Raw genomic sequence first — 22,716 nt, 5'->3', positions numbered from 1 at the left:
AACTTTGATTTTATATTAGTATTTGCATAGCTTATATGCAGAGTTTTCATGCTGTTTTATTTTCTGGGAAGGAACTGTATTATGTAAATGTCCTTTAATCTAGATTAATAGGGTCATTCATGTGTGATTTAGAAAGTAATTATATGTTACACTGAATTTAGATAAAATATTATTTTTAAACTTCCCTATCATATACCCCACATAAACATATCTTACTGACTTTTGGAAATAATGGTCAAAATGATCATAAAAGTTTGCTGCTGCTGTAGATAATATTTCTGGAAAAGTGATATATAGATATATATATCATATTCATTATTAGTTAAAAGTCTCTGTTTAGTTAAACATTCCTTTAATACAGCAGAAAATTGTCCTTTCAATAATAATTCAAGCTGGAATAACAAGAGAAAGATGTAGAAAGCCATTATCTTTATTTTTAGAAGATGTTTTATCTTGTCATGTTTATACTGAGTTGACTTCAGAGGTATCTCCGAATATTCTGCTATCTACTTGTCCATGATGTCTGTTGTTATTCCTGGCTTGTGGTCCATTCTAACTACTTCTGAAGGGAACTGCTATAAGGTAGCAAGTGAAATATAAAAATAGCCAAATCCCCCCGATAACTCCCCAAAGCAATCTAATTTGTAAATACAGCATTGATTCAGCTCTCTAAGAGTTCCTTAAGGACTAAGTAAACGTTTTTGAGAAGGGTGTTTCAGAGTTCGTGGAAGCATGACAATTAGGGAAGGAAAGAAAGAAACAGAAGTGCTGTTGTAGAAGGAGGCTATAGTGAATTGTATACATATATGTGTGTTTTTAAGTAGCTTGCTGCAATTATATTTTGCTTTAATGATATTTTTTTCTTCTCTATATGTCCAGCACGTAGAACTGAAGTAGGGCTTAGCTGTGAAGGCTCTTGGAGAGCAAAAACTAAAATTATGCAATTATTTCTCTATGTGTTCTAGTGCAGTATATCTAATGCAACCAGGCTCTTAATAGCTGCTTTATGATCGTGATTACTCCTTTAAGTTTCAGAGAAAGTTTTTGGTTGTAAACTTCCAGTTTCTTTAAGATATATCAGCATGATTTTCTAGCAATTTGATTTAACATAAGAAGCAATGACAGCCTGCATTTCTTGGAATTTAAATTATGCTTCATCTAGAAACAACAAGACTTTAAATCTGAATCTCTTCAATTAGTACTAATGTGATATAATGACAAAATTAGTCCAGAGGATATTCAAAATTTTAGAAATAAATCATGCTAGAAGGAGTTTCACACTTAGAGAATACCAATTCATCCCTTTTATCCACTCTTGAAGCGAATACAAGAAAAATCACAGAGCAAAATCATGCTCTCAATAATTGATTACAAACTCAGGTCAAATATATGTTTCACAACATGAAAATTAATTAATAATGTGATCAGTGAGATTATTTTTCTTCATGTGTAACTAACCAATTCCAAAATGCTGATAATCAAATGAAATACAGGGTGAAAATACTTTGCTTTAAAAGTTAACAGTGACCATGAACTGTTTGCAATCTAAATTTAGGGAAACAAAAAATAAAAGTTAGTTAAAACTTTGATAATCAAAACTCACTAATTCAGGGCTTCCCTGGTGGCGCAGTGGTTGAGAATCTGCCTGCTAATGCAGGGTACCCGGGTTCGAGCCCTGGTCTGGGAGGATCCCACATGCCGCGGAGCAACTAGGCCCGTGAGCCACAACTACTGAGCCTGCGCGTCTGGAGCCTGTGCTCCGCAACAAGAGAGGCCGCGATAGTGAGAGGCCCGCGCACTGCGAGGAAGAGTGGCCCCCGCTCGCCGCAACTAGAGAAAGCCCTCGCACAGAAACGAAGACCCAACACAGCCAAAAATAAATAAATAAATTAATTAAAAAAAAAAAAATACCCTATCTTCAGTTAAAAAAAAAAAAAAAAAAATGCTGAGTAAAATATATTTTTTTAAATCCTCAAATGTATCAAATAACTGGAAAAATAGGAAGTCCTACCAAGTCAAACTAACAAATGCAGGAGCCCACAGCAGTAAGACAAATAATTACTGAAGCCACTTTTATCCCAAAGGTCTTTATTGATACAGGCGAACTTAAGCTTGAATTTTGAGGGCTGCATGGAGGAAAGTAAAATAGGTCCAGAGTCCACTCTGCAGTCAAGCAGCAACCTTCCCTAGAAAATTGGACAGAAAAAAAGCGATATCCTTAGGATAAAGGTAAGTAGGAATTGCTCTATCCTCATCCCTCTAGACCTCCAGATAAATGCAAATACATTTGCCTCAATCCTGAGCCAAAAAAGAGAGAATTAAAAACTTCTTGAGATGTAGCAACCATGTGCCAGCTCTCTTATCAATCTGTAGCACTACTTGTGATAAATTATTGATAAAAACTTTAAACTATGAATTTAATTATTTTTATAATTTTTTTTCTCAGAGCAACATTTTATTGCTTATATGAACCCTATTATATTATTAATGCTAATATTTATACTTAATATTATTAATATTATATATTAAATTAGTTATTTTAAAGTCCACTTGACTTTGCATTTTATTGTTTTTATTTTTCACAGCATTTTGAAGGTGTTTCTGAATTGCCTCTAGTTTTTTAGTGTTGGGGATACGAAGTCTGATGCCAGTATGACTCTGCTTTCTTTAGGGATAATCGTTTACTTTTTCTTTATCAAAATTATGTGATTTTGTTGTTGTTGGTTTTATCCATTGGTTTTCTGAAATTTCATTGAATTGTGTCTATTTGCCTTTTTTTTTTATACTTTTTTATGGACACTTGGGGACACTATTATATATGAAGACTTGGGATCTTCTGATTTATTCTCATCTGTCATTTCCTTGTTGATGTATTTTTCAATTTCCACTTTGCTTTATTTTGTTTTCAAAAATTGTTATTAGGTATATGATGTAATTCCTGGAATGTATTATCTATGAATGTTATCTTTTCATGTTTTCAATTGAGTGATATTTGCCCTAATTTTGGAGAGTTTTATCAATATTTTCTTTTGATCATACCTATTTCAGGAACTGTATTTTTTCACATTATGATTACTAAAGTCCTTATTTTTTAAAACCTAATGCCAGATTTCTGTTGCAGTATCCCATCCAGGACACTACATTATTTTTAATCATTATGTCTCCTCAGTCTCTTCTTGGCTGTGGCAATTTCTCAGACTTTCCTTGTTTTGATGACCTTGGTAGTTTTGTGGAATACTGGTCAGGTATTTTGCAGAATATCCCTCTATTGTAATTTATCTAATATTTTTTCTCATAATCAGACTTGGATTATGTCTTTACCACTGAGGTAAAGTGCCTTTCATCACATCATATCAAGGGTACAAACTATGAACATGACTGATCACTATTGATATTAACCTTGATCAGTGGAATTATTAGTGTTTGTGAGGTTTCTGCACTGTAAAATTAATTTATTACCACCCCTTCCTTCCATACTGTACTCAGGAGATTTCTCTCTCTCTCTCTCTCTCTACATATATATATATATACTTATTTATTCACTTGATCATTTATTTATACCAGTATAGCTTCATGATGTTGCTTCCATCTTTGGTTGATTAAGAAAAAGCCTGCTTGCTATAAATGTATGTGTGCAGGTTTTTTCATGGACATAAATTTTCAAGTTAATTCAGGAAATATTTAGAAAATTGAGGTAATAATGAGATAGCCAAGGAAAGATGCCATTCTATAACCAGAGATTTGTCTCAAGATTTCATCAGCTGGATCAGGTCTAAAAATATATTTTTTCATAGAGGCAATACTTGAAAATCTTGAAGTGAAAGGACTTAAATCAGAAAGCTAATAGTTATCTGCAATAAATTCAGAATGGAGAACTGTGAAAAAATAGTGATGGAATTGGGAGGAGGGTAAAAGTAATTGTAGATGAATTTGTATTCACTATTATTTCATTCTCTTAGTAAAAAAAATCTACAGGTTAGCTTTTATTTTCTCTGCAAGCTAATAATGAAATAATTTTAAGATTGTTAAGTAACTTACCTCTATTTGCACAACAAATGAATGGAATAAATAGACCTGTTATAGCCAAACCTTGTTCTTTCCACTAAAACTCACTGCCTTTATAGTATGTATAGAAAGAGTTTCGAGATGGCTATATCAATGGTTGACTTTTGAAACTTCTTGTTTTTTTCTTTTAAATTTTCCTAATAGTCCTAGCCATGAAATATATCAAAGACAATCAAGGACAAAGAAATGTAGTGATTACTAGTAACACCAATTATTACACTGATAATTTATAAAAATTCTAGATTGTACTTCCACTTTTTATTTTCATGGACAAAATTTAAAATAACAATAAAATTGAATATTTTGTTTTGTAAGTTTCAGTTAAGTATTTCCTCAAAAATTATAAACTTATGTTTAAATAAGTAGAAAGCTTTTATATGTTCCCTGTGGTGTTTCAGCGTGCATCAGTCATCTAATATGGAAGTGCTGTTATGGAAACATTTTGTTGATAAATAAGCATGTGATTGTCAGGAAACACTGTGTGTAAATTGTATAGTTTACTCTTCAGTAAAAGGTCTGTCAGCATTTTCTTTGTAATTGTCATTGTTTAATAATTTAATTTACAGTAGCCTGAAACTTGGTGTTCAAATGCGTCAGGCAAATATTTTCACACTTAATGACTTTAGCTCACCTCCACCACATTGTAGACAAAGAACAGAAGGAAGTAAAATGGCACACAATGTCTTATTCATCTTAAGTAACTTAAATGTCTAGCTCACAACATGAAGATTATATATCATTTAAAATAACTCAACCAGTTTCTCCAGACAATAAAGAAAACAATCAGAATTATGTGGATGTTATGAGAGATGAAAAGGAATAAGATAGTCAGAAAGAAAAAAGAAAGGAAGTAGAGCTAAAAAAAAAAGTGGGAAAAAGAAAGATCACTGCCTATGTAACCTTTAATAACAGTATGGGGTAAAATTGAGAATGATGGCTTTCTCATTTCCCTCCAGTATAATCGCCCTATTTAAAGTTCGCTTTGCTTCATGTGAATAATGTATGTGGGCTGACATTCCAGGAGAGGAAGAAATAACATGAGCCACAGTTTAATAAGCTTTAAGTGAACAATACCATCTCTTAATATACTAGAGAAGGGGAAGTAGAGTTCATCAAATCGAGCCACGGTAATTATTAAGCTTTTTAAAATATCAGTACTTAGGTGAAGTAGAGCCAACATTTTACTATTGTATTTAAGTATGAGAAAATATATAAAATATTATTCTTTAAATGTCCATTTTTGTTTTATTTATTTTCAAAGTACTGTTTTGTCTAGCACATGAAGCAAAAACTGCATCAGTTACAGAAATCCTGTGCTATAGGTAAAATTGATGATTAACAACACAGAAAAAAAAGTCACAGGATTGTCTCGAATATCATAGACCATTAGGAAAGTAGGACTGTAACACCGCATGTATCAAGCACTATAAAGCAGTAGGAATATTTAACACAGACAAATTTTCTAAATAACTGAGATTTCTACTTGAAGATAAATTCGATACACACTTCTTTATGTGTCTTAATACTTGTGTTTTATATTAAGTTTTGCTATCTTACTTATGTTCCTGCACCTCCATCTCTTTTTCAGATTATTAGCTAGTCTTGACAACTGAATTTCCATATATATTTCAAAGTCAGCTGTCTTATTTCCACTAAAAACACGCTGTCATTTTTATTGTGATAGCATTTAGTCTATGCATAAATTTGGAGGAAATTGACATTTTTATAGTATTAAGTCTTTCAGTACATGAATGCATACAAATATATCGAATAATTTAGACAATTCATAACTTATGTCTATAATATTTCATTGTTCTCTGTATAGATGCCTTTAATATCTTTCATTTGATGTAAAATGAAAAAAATGTTTTGTTTATCACCTTGCTAGACTTATCACTTAAAAAGGCCTTGCAGTGAGATCCCATGAAGCCTTCAGATGTAGATATTTCCCTATCTAAATGAAGGTACATGTTGAACATTGGAAAAGGAGAACAGATCATAGTACCATCTCTCTTTCCCCATCCCACCAAAAAACCGCTATTCTAGTAGTTACATATCAAGGAATCACATGGACTAAGGCCACCTTGATAAAACCCAGATATTTGAAATAAATCAGAAACAATGGTTCTTGAACCTGCAACACTTGATTTAAACCTAGTTTTTTGAATATTCCTTGCTGGTCTTATGTACAATATTATATTAAAATTTCACTTCTGACATTTTATGACAAACTGTTACTATTTTATGTTTAAAATCGATAGTTTATTAATGTTAAGAATCTATCTTATACTCTTTTGTATTTCTATTTTTTATGAATAAAAATGTCTGGCCCTGTGTGACCACCAGGTATAGTTACTTCTAATCCTTTCAGAGATTCTTGACATGCTCCTTACTAGCTTCTTCACCTACGTTCTCTGATCAGTATTAAACTCAATACTTAAGGGGACCCTCTGAAGACGTCCAGAATTCTCTTATTGTTTGTCTTCTCCTTTATGGTGCTCTGTCCTGTAAACTCCAACTACCTTGTTTACTCAGACTCTAACCTTTGGTCCCTAGGCTCAGGGTGTCCCCTGGGTTCTGCCTGGTTTCCCATTCCCTACCACCTGGTCTGCAAACTCCTTTGCAGTAGTAATCAGAGAACAAACCTTGGTTACCAGAGGGAAAAGGGGTGGAGGTAGGGGCAGATAGGTGAAGGGGATTAAGAGGTACAAACTACTAAATGTAAAATAAATAAGTAACAAGGATATGATGTACAGCATAGGGACTATAGCCAATATATTTTAATAACTTTAAATGGAATATAATCTATAAAAAATATTAAATCACTATGCTGTACACCTGAAACTAATATACTATTGTAATGCAACTATACTTCAATTTAAAAATTACCTTATAAATATTTTTAACATTTGTGATTACCTTATCGAGGATTGTAAGGTAAAAGCAAATCTTAAGTTTGTTTATATTCTAGAACAAGTTTCTAAAATACATATTACTAACATGAAATAACATGATATCCTAAGATATATGCTAATAATATTATAAACATTATATGACTAATTATTCACACACAAAAATATAGTGGTAGTGTTCCTAAAATCTTTAAGGACAAAAAATAGGGATAGTTCAGAGACAGGATGGCCTTGATTGATAACTCTATTCTATAACTGTGTAAAGGTAGAGCTTTAATGAGCCTATGGTTTCATACAATAAATAAGGAAAAATGACAATATTACCAAAGTATGAATATTGTATTATTTTCAGTGTTTAGTACCCAAAGAAAGTGATTAAAACACTTGTAATAGGAACTTCCTTGGTGATGCAGTGGTTAAGAATCTGCCTGCCAATGCAGGGGACACGGTTCGATCCCTGGTCCAGGAAGATCTCACATGCCGTGGAGCAACTAAGCCCATGCACCACAACTACTGAGCCTGTGCTCTAGAGCCCACAAACCACAACTACTGAGCTGGTGTGCTGCAACTACCGAAGCCCGCATGCCTAGAGACCATGCTCCACAACAAGAGACACCACTGCAATGAGAAGCCTGGGCACCGCAACAAAGACCCAGAGCAGCTAAAAAAAAATTAAATTAAATTAAATTAAAAGAAAACACTGTAATATATACAGTGATGACTGTGCTATGAATTAAACAAAGGCCTAATTATATCTTTTGAAATTCTTTACTACTCTTTTAATTTAAACCCTGTTTTGAAAGTAATTATTGAAATTGATAATGAACTAGTTTCCTAATAAGTTTTTAAAACTTACTGATGTTTATTTAAATTCAGTATCAGAAAAGTTCCTCCCTTATGTCATTCCCAAAACCATCATCACCCTGGGAATGTGGGAAGATTAATGGATTTGAGAATGTATTGATATAATTTGGTTATGGCTCAAGGCACAAAACAGAGAGAGAAGAAGAGGTGCAGAACACAGGAGGAACAGAATATAACTGGAGGAGAAGTAGGTGAAAATTGGGTGGATGTCATCTACGCAAAGGGAAAAGAGTGGCAGAATGAGAGGTAGGGAGTGAGAAGGGAGAGCACCAGATGGTGAGAGAGTAAGCAGGTGAAATGCAGAAATAAACAACCCTCAACAGATTGAATAAGGATGATACCAAAATACAGGAACAAAAGTTGAGAAGTGAATATACTCTAGCCAATATTATGAAGTGGAAATACAAATTATCTGATAAGTCGTTTAAACAGTAAAATGTTACAGGAAAGTGTAACGGTGGAAGGAAACTAACAATTTTTAAAAGTAAGCAAGAATTAAACATTTTATGAAAACCATCTCTCCTCTAGTTGAGTCCAATGAGAATAAGATACCTATTAAATAGAGACATTTATTTAAACAAAAACGAAACTGCATACCTTACAGAGTGGGTTAAGTCTAAAACCTTTATATTTACATCTATGGTAACTAAAGCCAAATGTGAATAAAATTATTCATTACACACATTTTGACTTTTCAGTTCCATTTTTTTACTCTAGAGAAGTAAACATATTTAACACCTCTTTTAGTTCAACAAACTGTATATTGACCCATAAAACTTGAAGGGAGTTTAAAGGCCAACGTAAATACTCTCTTATTTAAATATTGAATATATTAATCATAATACACTGTATAATTCCTCATGAAAATTAAATGGTACTAAAAATCCCTAATGAGGCAAAGGGATTATTAATATTCCCCCTCTTCATTATTTATGCAGTTACCAATGAAGTGTTCCTACACTTTATAATTGCTTTATCTTTTGTCCCCCACAGTAATTTTTTAAATCTATTTTATACGTATTAGTGTATATATGTCAATCCCAATCTCCCAATTCATCCCACCCCCAACCCCACAGTAATTATTTACATTTATAAAAGTATACTTATTTTATGCATATTTAGTTTTATTGGCAGTGTTATTATTCACTTTAAATAAAATAAATTTAATTTAAAAATAATTTGAAAATTGGAAAAATTATCAAAATACAATGGACCTCACAATATTCTCTATAGCATAAAGGCAAAGTTAAATGAGGTGAACCAGTATATTTATAGTATAAGTAATTTTTTTTTTCTAAGTACCCTCTGTTTCCCTATGATTTTGTACTTTGTGGAAAATAGTCTTAGCTTATGAATAGCTTACAACTTAAAGCAATTTATACTGCCTTTATATAGAACTAAAATATTCATGACAACACCCTTTCCTATCTCTAGATCAGATCTACACAGTGTCTGCATATAGTCTCCACATTCAAAGCAGGGCTGTGAATTCCAACTAATTAAATGTCTCATTTCAGATATCACTTCAACTAATGTTTATTGATAATTTGAACATTTGTAGTTTAAAGAATTATCATTTACACATATATTGTGTATTTTTTCAATTACAGCAATTGGACAAAAATTAAGACCCAGATAGATTTGAGAGGTATTGATAGAACAGTCAATTATGAGTCACACACCAACCAGGTCAATATAGTTGACTTCATTTACTTAAGTAGCTCACTAAGCTTCTGGGTTTTCCAGTTTTTGTTTGTTCTCTGAGGTTTTAAGGTATTCTAAATTCCCTACTTTTTTCCTGATTTATACTTTTCTGGTATTCTAAGAAAGGCCTTATGTGCCCAGCGGTTTCCTTGGCCTCACATAAAATATACTCAATACAATATACTTAGGCCTCTCCTTCTTTAGACACTATTTATTGATTTTTCTACAGCAAATAATAATAAACTTGTATCCTCTGCTTTCTCCATGACTTTCCCTTATTCACAACTTGACTTTGTCCATATCATTGTTTTAATAGTATTCATTTTAAATACACATAATTCAATTGATTTTTCCATTTAAATAACATCTCTGGTATCCAGTTTTTGCAGAACAGGAATCAACAGGCTTATTGTTCTTTCCAACTTTTCTCCATCTTCTCCTGTTTTCGTTTAGTTGGGCTATTTCCTAAATGGTCAGAAGTTATATCAATTACGTTCTCTTTTGTCACACTTATCCTCACCAAAATAATTTTCTTACATCTAAAATTACCTATATTCAATGTTAATGTCCAGTCCATTGATGGAAATGTCATCTTTTAGTGGTTGCAGTTTGTCTTAAAGAGATCTGCACCCCCATGTTCATGGTAGCATTATTCACAAAAGCCAAGACATAGAAAGAAACTGTCTGTTGATGGGTGAATGGATAAAAACAATACGGTGTCTACTTACATAGCCAATGGAACATTATTCAGCCATAAAAAAGGAGGGAAACCTACCATTTGTGACAACATGGATAAACCTTGAGGGCATTATGCTAAGTTAAATAAGTGAGACAGAAAAAAAACAAATAGCGTATGACCTCATTTAAATGAGAATCTAAGAAAGTCAAACTCACAGAAATAGAGAGTAGATTGGTGGATATCAGGAGGTGGGAGCTGAAGGAAATGGGGAGATACTGGTCAAAGTGTATACACTTTCAGCTATAAGATGAATACGTTCTGGGGATCTAATGTATAGCATGGTGATTAGAGTGAACAGTACTGTATTGTTTACTTGAAATTTGCTAAGAGAGTAGCTCTTAACTGTTTTCACACTCTTCCAAATAATGGTAACTGTGTGAGGTGATGGATGTGTAATCACTTCACAGTATATACATATATCAAACCGTCATGTTGTACACCTTAACTTACAAAATGTTATTTGTCACTTATATCTTAATAGAGCTAGGCAAAAATGAATAGAAGTTTCCTGGTGAATGGAGAGAAGGGACAGGAGAATTTTATAGGTTCTCTGCTCCAGAACTCTGCCTTTTATTTCTAACATGATGGACAGGTGTTTTTTTTTTTTTTTTTAAATCTCTTTTGCCTCTCAAACATAATCACTCCAGGAGTGTTTCTACAGCCAACTCTGAGCTCCCAAAGTCCCTTCACCTGAAATTGCTATATCAGTACAGAGTTCCTGCTTTCTAAGTGTGCCCCTCCTTTGTGGCAGGTGCTGCTTTTTTGAGATTTGTCACTCTTGTGCTCCATACCCTCCTCCCAGCAAATACTTTCTTGCTTTATCTGTCTGCTTTTTCTATTGAAGCAGGCAAGATTGATCTTAGTCTTATCTGCAGTGTCTCGCACTCAGGGTGGACCCTACGGTTCTGGGAGTGGGTATGTCCAGCAGATTTCTGCCGTTATCTGACCTGCTTCACTTCCTCCAGAATTCTCTGATGTTGGGCCACAACACTGAGGCTTCTCAGGCATGTTCTGATATTGTCAGTTGCTTTAGTCCACAGTGAGATGTAATTTGGAGTCTGTGGAGTTTTGCTGTCTACTTTCATAGAAAAGTTTCTGTTTTGATGTTTTCTCCTGGTTATTAGTTAGGATTTCAAACATGAAAAGTAAGAAGATTTGGTCCTAAGCTTCAGCTATATTTCTAGCATATTGTTATTTGTCTATAGATAATTAAATAAAAATAAGTAAAAATACCAATATTGGGTCAGTAGAAATGAAGGAGATTCAAGAGCAATAAATGTGTTGAATGGATAATAAAATCCCAAAGGAAGTAAAAACAATATCACATAATTCAGGAAAATTAGCAGCTTATTTTATATCTGCTGCTTTATCTTTCACTTTTCCTTGATAAAGGGGTTCAGAGGTTCATATACTATGAAGTTAAACTATTAATGTGAGATTTGTTTAATGTTGGTTGCCTTCATTAGAAAGTTGGCGTCAAGAAATCAGAGGCTTTCTCCATTCCTCCCTCCCTTTCTTCCTTTCTTTCTTTCTTCTTTCCTTTCTCTCTTTTTATTAAGTAACATTTCTCCAGCAGTAATGTGTTGTCTTAATGAATGAATACATAAATGAATAAAAATAAAATGTAAAGTTCAATTGATTTTCTTTTTTAAACAGCATGTCTAGCAAATCTAATGAACGTTATAATTCTAATCCACGTTTTTTTCCTTCATTTTTTTAATATTACATTAATGTTAGCTGTGAATACTAATTTAATTTTCTTCTCTACTATTTCTATTTTCTTTTCTTTACTTAACATGCTGGCTAGGATTTTAATGGTGGACCCAAACCCCTATGTGGCTGAATTAGAAGTACAATAGCTTGTTTAAAGAGTGGTCCCCATCCAACCCGGTTTCCTAGGGACCTGGGACATAGCTTTGTCTCCCACACTCTTGAACATGTTTTATCTAATAAGGAAATCCTGGAGCTGACTGAACTTCAGAAGACTAGAAGAGATCTTTCATCTCTGAATATTTTGCCAGAAATAATCTGTGCTTAAAATTTCCCAGGACTTTTCTTAGGCCTTGTATCAGTTGACTCTGATCTTGGACCACACATCTTAACTAAACAGAGGTCCTGTTCTAATGTTTTAAAGTCTTATTTTTTTCTAGTCTACTTCTCTAGAGATTGCATTCAATTCCAACTGCTTTTTAAAATAATTCCCTAACATTTATGCTCTATGCATGGTGCTTTTCTTATTTACAATACTGCTACTATTTATTTTACTTTCATTTTAGAGCATTTTGTGTGGCAGTAGATGTAGGTATGGCCTTTATTCCTTCATAGTGAGTCAGTTCTCAAAATGTACTCTTAAAATCACTGAAGTATAGTAGTCAGTCCATAGATAGAACAGACTATGCTGACAGAGGAAATAATTTCTCAGGGGCATGCAATCTGAATCCCTCCAAGATTATTAGTAAAAGTTGTCACCAGAACAAAATTTTAACAAACAGAATTTGAAACCGAAAGATATCTTTATGTTCTTTGGATATTAATAGGTACTATAAATTTTGAATTGTCAATGACAGTAGTTTTATTGAGAAATTATTAGATGCTTAGCACTTTACTAAGTATACTACATAATACCATCTCAGTTCTCGCAAAAACATTAAGAGGCAGGTATTACAATTATTCCCATTTTTCAGATGACAAAATGAAGCAAAAGTGTTAACATAATTTGCTCAGGGCATATCATTTAGTCCAGCATTCTCATTTTCCTAAAAATGCAGTGGCATACCAGAAAAACTAGTATTGCATTCATGGTCACACCAGCAGGAAAGAGCTCCTGATATTGCATTCAATAAGCTTTACATGGCATCACCCAGCCCTAGGATTATACAGTATGGTCTGTGTAGAAATAAGCCTCATATTCCCCATCCCACTTCCCTTATTGTGCTGAATATCATTCTTCATATTCTCCATAAAATAAATAACACTGTATGTAGGCAATGGTGACACATTCACCATTCTTTCACAAATGGGAATTCTGTATGTTTCAGTTCTAATTTAAAGCATGAAGAGCATATACCATAGGTATATCAGTGCCTAGTGTTCTTTTTCTTCCATGAAATGATGCAGACTTAGAGTTTCAGGCATTACAAAATAGGATGTTTCTGTTTTCATTTCTTTGTGAAAAGGAGTCCAAGCTGAGATTTTCTGAGATTTGGCTTTTGTTTTACTTCTTAAGATAAGCCTTCCTGCTACCTGCATGCCAAGTTATATTGCATACCTCCCTTCTAATATCCAGCAATAACCTCTCATTTATCACCACAATCACAAGATTGGGTTATATGCATTTATTATTATGCCTACCATTCCCATTAAATTTGTATTATTTTTAAAATAAATTATATTTATATTGAATCCCTGTTGCCTAGGATAGTACTTAATATTTGGCAAGTGTACAATACATGTTTGTTGATAAAGTAAAGTCATGAAATTTATCAATTTTTGGTAGATTCTTTATTCAGTCACTTATTTAATATTTACTAAATACCTAATTACTTTAGAAAGCAAACCGGGTGCTTGGAGGTAAAGATGAAGTGAGACTATAAGCTGGTTTGGGGAAAATGAACAACAACAAAAAACTGACCTTAGTGAACAACCTATGAAAATAGTAAACTAACCAAATCCAGAACATATAATTATAAATGTACTCATTTAAATAGATTTTTATATAAAACCTTCAGTTTTTAAGGAGGCCTTACATTTGTAGAAACTTTAGGAAGTATACAAATGTTTAACTCCATGATTTTAAATTTAAAAATAATCTTTTAAGTTCTCTGAATTCTTAGTCTTTTATGATAAATGAACTCAGTTCATATTTATATGTACAAAGCATAAGTAGTTTGGGGAATTGATTTTATACTTAAATTGCACTAAAAATTGATTTACAAGGGTAAGTGGTCTTCAATGGGCCACTAAGATTGATGACATTCATCAGTGTGTTGCTGGAATAAATAGAGATTTATATTTTTCTTAATAATGAAAAATTACTTCCATTTCCAATAGATATGACAAAAGATTATGGATTAGTACATGCAAACATATACAGACATGTAATTTTTATAACCCTGCTTGTTATTCTTTTTAATGTCTCAATGTGTAATGAGTAACTTTGTTCTTTCAAAAAACAAAGGAATCTGGGGGGTTTAAAATCAAGGAAACCACATGTAAAGTCCAGTTATTTTATAAAATAGAATTAATAAACTCAGTATTATCTTTTACAGTTTATCATTTATTTATTAATTCCTCAATTCATTTCACTGATAAATCTGAGAAATAATTGTTTTTCTCTGTCTGAAGTAATAAATAGGAAACTGCTCTTACACTTTAATCTCCTTCACCTTCCCCATAAATATTCTTTTTTTTAAAAAAATAGATTTATTTATTTATTTATTTATCTTTGGCTGTGTTGGCTCTTCGTTGCTCTGCGCGGGCTTTCTCTAGTTGCGGTGAGCGGGGGCTACTCTTTGTTGCAGTGCGTGGGCTTCTCATTGTGGTGGCTTCTCTTTGTTGCTGAGCACGGGGTCTAGGTGCGTGGGCTTCAGTAGTTGTGGTTCATGGGCTCTAGAGCGCAGGCTCAGTAGTTGTGGCGCACGGTTTTAGTTGCTCCGTGGCATGTGGGATCTTCCCGGACCAGGGCTCAAACCCATGTCCCCTGCACTGGCAGGTGGATTCTTAACCACTGAGCCACCAGGGAAGCCCGCCATAAATACTCTTAAAAGCAAGAAAAGATATTCAGAAGTTTTATGAACTTGTCCACCATTTTAATTTTTATGTAAATTGTATTCCTGCTGAAGATCATTATACAATTCTCAAAGTACATGCTTGCACATTGAAAAGAGGGTTCCTAGGAGCTTTAAACTATTATCTTACACAGAGAATCATTGTATTCTCTTGATATAAAACTTACATTATTTAAATCACTTATAATTTTATTTTATTTTCAAATGAAATATATAAGTTAAGTCCATTGCTAAATGAGGTTAAAAATATGTCAGTACTTGTTACAGAGTAGTTATTCTATACCTTTGTAACAAGGGATAATGAATGGTGTTTTGAATGTTATACACAAGAGCCAGTGAAAATAGAGTGACTCAACATTTTTAGAGCAATAGTAACCCTGTCATAAATGTAAAAGAATATTAACCAGAGCACTGTTAAGCATAAACTTCTAATCTAAAAAATGCAACATGAGAATAACTCTGGGGCTGTTAAAGAAGAACTAAAACTCAATAGTAGTTAAAGTGGTAAAAGTAGATTTTATTTAGGAACACTTACAGTTACTAGAAAGAAACCTCAATATAGAACTGGCTCAATTTCAAATACAACCAGAACAAGTGAGGATTTATAGTGAAGGAGCAGGTTGGAGGGATGAGAATCAGTGGATGGAAAATTCTGAAGAGGAGACATCAAGAGTAGGGATATCTCTTGCTAAACTGACTTAACAGGATTCTTACTGAAGGTAGGACAGGGAGATCAATTACTGAGGGTGATCAGATGTCTGTGCTGGGGGATTCTTTCTAAACTGACTTAGTAGGATTCTTGCTAACACCATAGAATGCAGACCCCACAAAGATGGACACCAAAGCCCAAGGTTGAGGGCTAGTTGAAAAGAGGGCTTAGAGGAGCCTAACTAAAGTTTGATCAAGGGAAGTAAGTGTCTTTGTCAAGGGGTGTTCTACCTTGGGGAAGGAAAGACACGTTTTTACAGAGACTTAGCAGCAAAAGTCCAGCTGGTTTCATGAACAGCTGGGCAAAAACAGTTCTCAGAAGAGGAAACTTTTCTTGGGGCTTAGAAGCCATTTTGTTAGGCAATTTTTGTTTAACAAGAGAGCTGGAAGAAAGTTGGGGGTTAAGTTCATGTAAGGGTTACAGTAGAAAATGCTTTTCAGGGCCTCTCATGTGAAACGTCCATGAAAATAATAAAAGAAATAATCAGATATTTGTTTGTAAACTCTAAACTGTTCTTCAATTACAATTATGAAAAGATTAAGTGATGAGTGCAAGGTTTGTAAAGTAAAAGAGGTTGCATCTTGCATATGGATAGAGGAATGAGGTTTAAAGAGACAGTGTGGAGTAACAGAAAAGATGAAATCATGTAGGAAGAAGATATTCAGACAATTACATGGACAAGGGAATTCACGATGAAGTCTCTATCTTTGTGTGGGAAAGCTTGGTAAAGTTGGGCATTTGAACAGAAAAATTGAGAGTACTAGCATTCAAAATAAATATCCTATATTTATTTCATTTTTACAAATATCTGGTTTAAATTACACAGTTTTATGCATTATATTGTTTATGAAAGATTTAAGATTTTGAATATTATACCTTATTATTTCAAGTTGGTGCCTATATCTACAAACAATACCTAAACTTTTAAATTGTGCAACATTGTGCAACTAAAAGGTATTTAAAACTAATCTGGGTTTGTTTGTTTGTTTTTGTATATTATAAGGGGAAATTATTTAGTCATTATTGAACTTATTTATGGATAGGAAAAAATCATCAAACTCTATTTTTCCACTTTTGTGAAGGTAAATAATTTAGCTACCTGCCATTTAAAATCAATGTTCTGTACTCTATAAAAAAGAAAGGCTAAACAATTTTGCATTTAAATGGCAAGATGTAACTATTTTACATGATAATGATGCAGCAGAAAAGATAATTTTAAATAGACTTGATATTAAAATAAATATACACAGATATAATACTTGATTAGAAAATAGATCTTTAAAGTTAAAAGTATGTATGCAAAAATTCCAGTATGTATTAGTCAAGTTACAGTTTGTAAAGTGTCCCAAAGTCAGGATACCTAAAGTTGAGGGACGAGGAGTTAAATTTTGATAGTGTTTTAATTCAAAATTATCAAATATTTGCAATCAATAATGGTTCAGAGTGGTGAGTCCAATAAATCATTTAAATATATTCTAAGTATGAGATTCAGATCCTTATTCACTGACCTCAGGGCAACTTGTCTGCACACAAAATTTTCTATCCACTATAACAACTTACTGTGTCATTTAATTTTGGTTTCAGTTTTTTAAATATTTAGATGTCAGTCTCCTATTGGTAAAATGGTTTAATTAATTAAAGTGAACACTGAATAATTTCAAGTGCATAATTTGAGTAGATCATTATTTCTCTTTTTGGAAGTATTTCATTTAAATAATACTGAACAAAGAAAAATACATTTATATGGTAAACACAGATACAAACTCAATAGTTGCACAAGTGAATATAAAGACTAGTATTTGTTTATGTTTTAGGATTTTGAAATATGGAACAAAAAGCAAACTTGTGTTAAAGAAAATAGCACCAGAAAAGATGAGAATACAGAAATTGATTTTGTTCCAATACTATTGTGAGTCATGTCACATACACAGTTGAATGAGCTAAAGTGTTTATGGTTCTTAATGCTATTTCCTCACATATCAGGCTCCCAGAAAATCTCCCTATAGACACTTTTTGCCCTTTGGTAGGATATAAAACATAAAGTAATAATGCATGCTTAAATAAATTAAATGCATTAAACAGTGGCAAATAAATGAACTTGAAAAAACTAGCTTCAATAATTTAGATTAATATGTACACCTGCTATTTTTTTCTAAGATGCATTTTTCATATAGTAGTTTTAAGTACTGCAGATAGAAGTTTAGAAAATAGTTATGAGTACCTATTTATTGATTTCTGTTCAGCCTAGGGCTACTGTAATGTAGGAACTAGAAAAATTCTGATAAAAAGTCAGTAAGAAAGGAAACATGCATCTTTAGTGCTTGAAACTCAAATTTCCTGAAATTATAGTCTTGCATAACTTTTAAATGATATCATGTATATGCTTGCTGAAATGTATTCCAACATATAAAATGTGTTCTAATATCCCCTTCACCTGCAAATTTACCTGCTAAATGATCCTTCTTTATATCCCTAGGCCAAGGAAATCCATTTAAATATGGCATTGTGTTGTATAAATTTCCATACTTAAAAAAATTCTTTAACAGTTTGTTTCTTGATTAAGTAAAATATGTAATAATAATATCTATAATGTATTAGATGCTTATTGAATACGTCAGCCACCACCACTATGTTATTTATTCTTTTTCATATTAATTTCATGCATACCATACCAATGAGAAATATCATCCTTAACATTTCACCAGTAGGAAAACTAAGTACTAGGCCACATAGTATGAGGTACCCAAATGAAGATCTGAGCCCAAGACTATTTGAAATCTTTACTCTTACACTGTCCAATTGAAAAAAAAAAAAAAAAAGCCCAGACTCAGATGGCTCACTGGTAAATTCTAACAAACATTTAAAGAATAATTAATACAAATCCTTCCAAAACTCTTCCACAAATAAAATTAAAAGGATCACTTATACACAGATGTTTTTAGAGGCATTATCCATAATAGCCAAAAGGTGTAAAGAACCCAAATATTCATCAACTAATGAGTAGATAAACAACATGCGATTTATGAACACAATGAAATATTATTTGGCAAATAATAATGAATACTGATGAAAATTTGTAGCCTTATGCTAAGCAGAAAAAAAGCCACCCGCAAATGGCCACATATTGTATTAATCCACTTGTATGAATTGTTCAGAATAGAAAAGTCTATAGAGACAGAAATTAATTTACTTCTTGCCTAGTGCTTTTTGTAGGGGTGGGCAGGAGGAAACGGAAAGCAACTCCTTAATGGGTACAGAGCTTCTTTTGGGGGTGATAAAAATGTTCTAAAATTATATTGTGGTGATGGTCAGACATTTGTGTGAATATACAAAAAAACTGAACTGTGCACTTTAAATGGGTGAATTTCTTTAATGTGAATTAGATATCAAAATGATTTTTTTAAAAAGCAAAGCAACCTTTTTTCATAGAAAACATAACTTTGAAAACAGAAAATCTTAATGAATCTATAAAGTATATTTGAACTAATAATTAAATTTAGAGAAAAGATGCTCATCATCACTAGTTATTAGGAAAATGCAAATTAAAATCACAATGAGATAATGTTGCACACTTATTATAATGGCTAAAATTCAATAGATGGACCATACCAAATAGTGGAGAGCATGTGGAGCAATTTGATCTTTAACACACTGCTGGTAGGAACGTAAAATGGTACAATTACTTTGGAATAGTTTTTTTAAATGGTAAGCATACATATAGTATATGTGTATAGACTAAAGACAGAAGAAAGCAAATGTCCTTAAAATAATTTTCCACAAGAAGACTCAAATCAATAGAATTAGAAATGAAAAAGGAGAAGTAACCACTGACACTGCAGAAATACAAACGATCATGAGAGATTACTACAAGCAACTCTATGCCAATAAAATGGACAACCTGGAAGAAATGGACAGATTCTTAGAAATGCACAAAGCCGAGACTGAACCAGGAAGAAACAGAAAATATGAACAGACCAATCACAAGCACTGAAATTGAAACTGTGATTAAAAACCTTCCAACAAACAAAAGCCCAGGACCAGATGGCTTCACAGGTGAATTCTATCAAACATTTAGAGAAGAGCTAACACCTATCCTTCTCAAACTCTTCCAAAATATTGCAGAGGGAGGAACACTCCCAAACTCATTCCACGAGGCCACCATCACCCTGATACCAAAACCAGACAAAGATGTCACAAAGAAGGAAAACTACAGGCCAATATCACTGATGAACATAGATGCAAAAATCCTCAACAAAATACTAGCAAACAGAATCCAACAGCACATTAAAAGGATCATACACCATGATCAAGTGGGGTTTACCCCAGGAATGCAAGGATTCTTCAATATACGCAAATCAATCAACGTGATACACCATATTAACAAATTGAAGGAGAAAAACCATATGATCATCTCAATAGATGCAGAGAAAGCTTTCGACAAAATTCAACACCCATTTATGATAAAAGCCCTGCAGAAAGTAGGCATAGAGGGAACTTTCCTCAACATAATAAAGGCCATATATGACAAACCCACAGCCAACATTGTCCTCAATGGTGAAAAACTGAAACCATTTCCACTAAGATCAGGAACAAGACAAGGTTGCCCACTCTCACCACTATTATTCAACATAGTTTTGGAAGTGTTAGCCACAGCAATCAGAGAAGACAAGAAATAAAAGGAATCCAAATTGGAAAAGAAGAAGTAAAGCTGTCACTATTTGCAGATGACATGATACTATACATAGAGAATCCTAAAGATGCTACCAGAAAACTCCTAGAGCTAATCAATGAATTTGGTAAAGTAGCAGGATACAAAATTAATGCACAGAAATCTCTTCCATTTCTATACACTAATGATGAAAAACCTGAAAGTGAAATTAAGAAAACACTCCCATTTACCATTGCAACAAAAAGAATAAAATATCTAGGAATAAACCTACCTAAGGAGACAAAAGACCTGTATGCAGAAAATTATAAGACACTGATGAAAGAAATTAAAGATGATACAAATAGATGGAGAGATATACCATGTTCCTGGATTGGAAGAATCAACATTGTGAAAATGACTCTACTACCCAAAGCAATCTACAGATTCAATGCAATCCCTATCAAACTACCACTGGCATTTTTCACAGAACTAGAACAAAAAATTTCACAATTTGTATGGAAACACAAAAGACCCCGAATAGCCAAAGCAATCTTGAGAACGAAAAATGGAGCTGGGGGAATCAGGCTCCCTGACTTCAGACTATATTACAAAGCTTCAGTAATCAAGACAGTTTGGTACTGGCACAAAAACAGAAATATAGATCAATGGAACAGGATAGAAAGCCCAGAGATAAACCCACACACATATGGTCACCTTATCTTTGATAAAGGAGGCAAGCATATACAGTGGAGAAAAGACAGCCTCTTCAATAAGTGGTGCTGGGAAAATTGGACAGGTACATGTAAAAGTATGAAATTAGAACACTCCCTGACACCATGCACAAAAATAAACTCAAAATGCATTAAAGACCTAAGTGTAAGGGCAGACACTATCAAACTCTTAGAGGAAAACATAGGCAGAACACTCTATGACATACATCACAGCAAGATTCTTTTTGACCCAGCTCCCAGAGAAATGGAAATAAGAACACAAATAAACAAATGGGACCTAATGAAACTTAAAAGCTTTTGCACAGCAAAGGAAACCATTATCAAGACCAAAAGACAACCATCAGAATGGGAGAAAATATTTGCAAATGAAGCAACTGACAAAGGATTAATCTCCAAGATTTACAAGCAGCTCATGCAGCTCAATAACAAAAAAACGAACAACCCAATCCAAAAATGCGCAGAAGACCTAAATAGACATTTCTCCAAAGAAGATATACAGATGGCCTACAGACACATGAAAGAATGCTCAACATCATTAATCATTAGAGAAATGCAAATCAAAACTACAATGAGATATCATCTCACACCGGTCAGAATGGCCATCATCAAAAAATCTAGAAACAATAAATGCTGGAGAGGGTGTGGAGTAAAGGGAACCCTCTTGCACTGTTGGTGGGAATGTAAATTGATACAGCCACTATGGAGAACAGTATGGAGGTTCCTTAAAAAACTACAAATAGAACTACCATACGACCCAGCAATCCCACTACTGGGCATATACCCTGAGAAAACCATAGGTCAAAAAGAGTCATGTACCAAAATGTTCATTGCAGCTCTATTTACAATAGCCAGGACATGGAAGCAACCTAAATGTCCATCGACAGATGAATGGATAAAGAAGATGTGGCACATATATACAATGGAATATTACTCAGCCATAAAAAGAAATGAAATGGAGGTATTTGTAATGAGGTGGATGGAGTTAGAGTCTGTCATACAGAGTGAACTAAGTCAGAAAGAGAAAAACAAATACAGTATTCTAACACATATATACGGAATCTAAGAAAAAAAAAAAAGGCCATGAAGAACCTAGTGGCAAGACGGGAATAAAGACACAGACCTCCTAGAGAATGGACTTGAGGATATGGGGAGGGGGTGGGGTGAGATGTGACAGGGTAAGAGAGTGTCATGGACATATATACACTACCAAATGTAAAATAGATAACTAGTGGGAAGCAGCCGCATAGCACAGGGAGATCAGCTCGGTGCTTTGTGACCACCTAGAGGGATGGGATGGGGAGGGTGGGAGGGAGGGAGATGCAAGAGGGAAGAGAAATGGGAACATATTGTGTATGTATAACTGATTCACTTTGTTATAAAGCAGAAGCTAACACACCATTGTAAGGCAATTATACTTCAATAAAGATGTTTAAAAAATAATAATAATAATTTTCCACAAATGTCTATAGTACTTTTGCAAAAGTCAAAAATTAGAAAAAAGTTAAAATGTCCACCAATGAATAGATTAAAAGTAGTATATTCACACAGTGGAATACT

This window comes from Balaenoptera physalus (genome assembly GCF_965194825.1).
Source record: "Balaenoptera physalus genome assembly, chromosome: 9".
Classification (NCBI taxonomy): domain Eukaryota; kingdom Metazoa; phylum Chordata; class Mammalia; order Artiodactyla; family Balaenopteridae; genus Balaenoptera; species Balaenoptera physalus.
This window is presented reverse-complemented; position numbering follows the sequence as displayed.